This window comes from Octopus bimaculoides, chromosome 24 (assembly GCF_001194135.2).
Source record: "Octopus bimaculoides isolate UCB-OBI-ISO-001 chromosome 24, ASM119413v2, whole genome shotgun sequence".
NCBI classification, from domain to species: domain Eukaryota; kingdom Metazoa; phylum Mollusca; class Cephalopoda; order Octopoda; family Octopodidae; genus Octopus; species Octopus bimaculoides.
The window spans coordinates 2,203,795-2,209,472 of NC_069004.1; the positions used below are offsets into that span (position 1 = coordinate 2,203,795).

Below are 5,678 nucleotides of genomic sequence, written 5' to 3' on the forward strand. Positions count from 1 at the left end.
GCCTGGAAAACATGATAGTCAGTTGGTGCAAGGTCTGGTGAATATGGTCGATGACAGAATGCTTCCAAGTTCAGTTCCTGTAACTTGAGTAGCTTTCTTTGTGCAACATGTGGTCGAGCATCGTCTTGCAAGAGAATTGACCTGTCTCTGTTGACCAATCTCGGATGGACCACCAAACATACATCATTAGCCTTTTTTGGTGAATATTCTTCTTTGGATTGTGCTTTGGCACTTTCGTCTCTATCCAACCATCATGCAGAATGCTTGCTATTGTTGAAAAGAACCCAATTTTCATCACACGTAATAATACGATGCAAAATTGGTCCGCTTTTCTGCCGTGACAGCAAGTTTCAAGACGACGTGTCATTTGATGCTCGTTCACTTCCTGCAGTATTCACTTGTCCAGCTTCTTTACCTTGCCGATTTGTTTCAGATGGTCCAATACAGTTGGAATCGAAACATCAAACCTTGCTGCTAGCTCACGCATAGTTTGAAATGTATCCACTTCCACTACAGTTTCCAGCTCATCATTATCCACCTTGGTCTCAGATCTACCACAGTGCTGATTTTCAAGAGTTAAGTCACCAGACCAGAACTTCTCAAACCATCAACGTACAGTGCGCTCATTCGCCACATCTTAACCAAACACCTCATTGATGTTTCGAGCTGTCTGAGATGCATTGGTTCCATGACGGAACTCATATTCATAAACAACAGGAATTTTTGATCTATCCATGGGTTCACAAAAATTGACCCAGGATAACCCCATAGACCGGCATATATCTAACCTTATCTATATACTCTATAACTGAGATTATGGTTCTCTTTCGGAACCTGGAACCATGTGGTTGGAAAGCAAGCTTATTACTACAAAGTCATGCCTACACCTCTAAAAGAAAAAAAAAAAGTACCACGAAGCCTCCAGTGAGAATTGAACTCACGACCCCTGGTTTACAAGACCAGTGCTCTAACCTCTGAGCTATGGAGGCTTGCACGCTAAAATGACTGCAATATGAATAACCTTACTAGTTCCAAAGCACTCTGGTGAGATGTGCACCACCAACAAATGCAGGAGAGTAGCAACCACTGCACTCTGACTAAGTCCATCTAGTCTGTCTACCTCCACTGCGGTCACTGAATGTACGGTTGCACGAATAAACCGAACAGAGCGGAAAGAGATAGATAGATAGATAGATAGAGAGGGAGAGGGAAAGAGAGAGAAAGAGAAAGCAAAAGCTGTATGGGAGAGAGAGAGAGACAGACAGAGAGTGTGCAACATGTCGAGTCAGTTAAGATTTATTATCGCTTACACGTCGCAGTGTGCGGTAAGATCCACACTTAGACGGAGGAGATGATGTTAACCGGAAAGATGGATCCGTCTTTTGGTCGCGCCCCCTTTTCAGAGCCATAAGATACACATACACATATATATATATATATGTACTCGATCAGTGTTGACTCGAGGCTAAATAACAACAACAACCACGAGGTGCAAACGACTGTGCCTCAACGCTTGTTGCTCAACCTGCTAGAAATAGCAGCCAAATCTCTGTCGCACTACAACTTCAAATAAGAACGACATAGAAGCTATTGTAGTCTGAGAACAATACAATGCCTGCCAAAAAAAAAAAAAGAAAAAAAGCGTGATGGTCACGGCCGGAATGCCTTTGATCATACATTTGTCTACTCAGAGCTGACTTGCGGCTAAACAACCAGCTACAATAACCACTGAAACGATCGCGGCCTTAACTGAACAACCTCATCTCTTCTTTTCATTCATTCATTGTCTTTCTTTCTTTCTTTCTTCTTTCTCTCCTTCTGTCTCTGTCTCTCTTTCCATTCCACACATACCACGACTACTAACTGCGTCTAATCGTCGCCCCATCCACCACCACCAGTTACATACTACATCATAACCACCACTAAATACTACACCATTATCTCCTGCATCCGTCACCGCCACCGCCACCACCACCACCGTCGCTGCCACCACTTAAATCACTACCAAAACCACCAACACCGCCATCATCTCTAACAACCAGCCCCCCCCCCCAAACCGCCACCACAACCGGCGCTGTACACTTGCTCTCGAAGCAGCTGTTGGTGTTGCTTGTTGTTGTTGTGGTTATTGCTGCTGCTGCTGCTGTTGTTGATAACCTGACGCCGTTTGACTCATCCAGTCCAATAATAATAATAATAATAACAACAACAACAACAATAATAATATAATAATAATAATAATAAATGCAAGTTACAGAAGAGAACTACAACGAAATAGTTTTACTAAATTTTCCACTGTTAGCAACAAGTCAGGCTGCAGCCAAGTAGTGAATATATACACACACACATACAAACACACATACGCACTTACACCCACCTACACGCACTATATACACGTATATACATACTGACGCATACATACGCACACACGTACACACCCACAATATATATATATATATATATATATATATATATATATATACACGCGCACATATTTATGTACTGACATACACACACATATTTATGTACTGACACACACATATATAATCATTCACACACATAGTTACATACGTACGCACACGTATATACACCACACACAATCATTTCGAATGACTTGAAAACAATCAAGAGAAGGCGAGGACTTACTCCTATTTTTTTTACCGTCTGCGCCCAGTTTTTCTTCCAAGTTTTTACCCGAGGTTTAAACAGTAAGTTTTTGGTTACATAATTTCATAATTACCCCCACGTCTTTATCTACCCCTTTCCTTCTCTTATTGCTTCTTTCCTTCCTTCCTTCTCTTCTTCCTTCTTTCACTTTTTTTTCTTCATCCTCACAAATTTTTCTCACACTATTTTCTTTTTCTTTAGTTCCCTTCAAACACTTGTTCTCTCGCCCTGTCTTTCCTCTATATTTCACCGTTTTTTCTTCTCCATTATAACATTATCAAAATAGTTTATATATTTTCCCTTGTGTACCTACCCCTTAAATGGCCCTTGAGAATCCCTATTTTTTTTCTTGCTTTTATACAGCTATATATTGTAATACAAACGTTCCACCGACTAATCTATCTATCTATCTATCTATCTATCGGTCTGTCTGCAAATATTTGTTTCTTTCTTCTTTTCTTTCTTTTCGTCCATTCCTTCTCCATCTCTCACATTTTCCCTATTCGATCCGTCTCCAGCGATCTCACGTATTTTCTTACATGGTTCATTCTTTCTTCACAATCGTTCATAACTTTTTATTCTTTCATCTTCCCTTCCTACCCTCCTTCGTTTCTTCCTCTCTCCTCTATTTTTCGTCGCCGATCATTTCTTTTACCGGTTCTTTTCTTTCATTTGTTCTGGCTTTCTTCTTTTCCAATTCTTTCTTTCTATCTATCCAATACTGCCTCGATGTCTGTCTGCATGTCTGTCTCTATTTCTCTCCCTGTCTGTCTGTGTCTATCTTTTCGTTCTCTTCTGTCCACCACCAGCTCCACTCTGTATATATATATATATATATATATATGTGTGTGTATATATATATGTATATACTTCCATTACGCTATTACGTATACTCACGAATATGGTATGTCTTTTCTTTTGTATCCTTGCTCAACATGTGTGTATGTGTTTCTTTCTTTTGTGTATGTATGGAGAGAGAGAGAGAGAGAGAGAGAGAGAAAGAGAAACAGACTTCAACAGCAAAGTATGTATGCCTTCTGTCTCTATATACATTTAAATGTATGAATAACTACGTGTATTGTATATGCATATCCTTATATCTTTATATCCATAAATGCGTGCGTATGTCTTCTGCATGTATGCATGCGTGTGTGGACGTCCGTCCACGCATGCATCAGTACATGTATACGTATGCATACACGTGTATGAATACATCCACCGTATGCATGCACGTACCTGCCCGAATACATGCACACACCACATGTGCACCTCGGTGCATGTATACACATACATGCATACACACACACATACATGTATATATACACACAAATACGTACTTATGTGAAGACGTAAGCATGTGGCATGCAAATATATCGGTGTGCAGCAGCATATCTCCCAGACTTCAAAAAGACTATTACATTAACAAGCTGTGTTTGTGTTACACACACACACACACTTTTGAATGCAGCAATTGTCCATTTCTTCACCTGTTGCTCGCTGTTCTGCAGACAGTGTTGAGATTTTCAGCGAAATGCCATGCACATTTGCACATTGCATATTTGAAAATGCACATGTACTTGCATGCTTGTGCAATCAGATACTTGGTAGACGCGGATATCACTTCAGACCTACATAGACTTACGTATGTATAATTATCACCATTAATCGCTCAGCGGCATTTCGTACGCCTTTACGTTCTTCTGAGTTCAAATTCCGTCGAGGTGGACTTTGCCTTCCTTCCTTCCTTTTGCAGTCGATAGAATAAGTACCAGTTGAACGCCGGGGTTGATGTAGTTGACTCAATCCCTTCCTCGAAACTGCTGGTCTTGTGGCAAAATTATTATTATTATTATTATTAGCTTTCGTTGCCTTAAGCGTATAAATGTGTGTGTATTTCCGGGTAGTTCTACATTTCAGTGTTAGTTTAGTTATTGTATGCACATCAACCTACACAAACTTGCACAAATGCAAACGTGCACACTCACATGCAAGCAAAGATATATGCACAAGTACGAGCCACACACACAGACTTCCCTTGCATTCTCTCTCGCCAGCAAATGTACTGACATGGGTAGCAATAAATAATGAGTCGAAGTACTCGGGTACTTGTTCAGGGATTTCCCAAACATACAGGCACACATACATGCATGCATACACCCATCCATAAACACATACAGACACACAGCATGTATACATACATATTATATATACGTGTATATATAAAAAAATTCCCGGATGCAATCCATCTGTTGTTACTGCTTACGTACGTATGTATGCATGTATGTATACATATATAGTGTCTAGGGAGAGTCATGTTAATATAAAAAAAAACGAAGTATTATATATAATGTGTATATATATATATATATATATATATATATATTATATAATGTGTGTATATATATATATACTTATATATATTCTTTTACTTGTTTCAGTCATTTGACTTCGGCCATACTGGAGCACTGCCTTAGAGAGGTTTAGTCGAAGAAATCAGTTCTAGGACTTATTCTCTGTAAGCGTAGTATTTATTCTATTGGTCTTTTTTGCCGAACCGCTAATTTACGCATACGTAAACACACCACCATCGGTTGTCAAGCGATGCCGGGCTGACAAACATATACATGTGTGTGTATATATATATATATATCAGTTTCCACCCACAAAATCCACTCAAGACTTTGGTCGGCCCGAGGCTAAAACAGAAAACACTCGTCCAAGGTTCCACGCAGTAGAACTGAACCCGGAACCATGTGGTTGGGAAGTAAGCTTCTTACCACACAGCCACGCCTGCGCCTATGTTTATTTATTTGTATATACATTAACGTACATTAAAAAGTTGAGCGTAACTTCGAAGTTTCGGTTTACCCGACTGATGACGGCCAGTAAACTGAAATTTTGACGTCACTGTTAGCCTTTTCCATGTAGAGATCCTGCGTTCCTGCGAGTGAAACCCAATGTAGCAAGACACTCTAGCGTAGATAGAGTGTGTGCAGCCCGGGGCGGCCGTT

General features: G+C 40.1%; 1 protein-coding gene and 1 non-coding gene across 3 annotated transcripts in view; one reads left to right on the forward strand and one right to left on the reverse strand.

Annotated features, from left to right (window-relative positions):
- Nucleotides 1–916: 916 nt before the first annotated feature.
- On the reverse strand, nucleotides 917–989 carry Trnat-ugu (transfer RNA threonine (anticodon UGU)). The gene has a single exon. It is a non-coding gene; the product is annotated as a tRNA-Thr (tRNA).
- A 267-nt stretch (nucleotides 990–1,256) lies between these two features.
- The window catches only part of LOC106877533 (uncharacterized), a 49,658-nt gene continuing 45,236 nt past the window's right edge, over nucleotides 1,257–5,678 (forward strand). Inside the window, exon 1 of one of the 2 annotated variants that reach the window (XM_052976189.1) lies at nucleotides 1,257–2,708. The gene's annotated coding sequence lies outside the window, so the exon portion shown is untranslated. Of the gene's footprint in view, nucleotides 2,709–5,128; nucleotides 5,183–5,678 lie in introns of those variants that run through there. The other variant, XM_052976190.1, reaches the window with a different exon arrangement.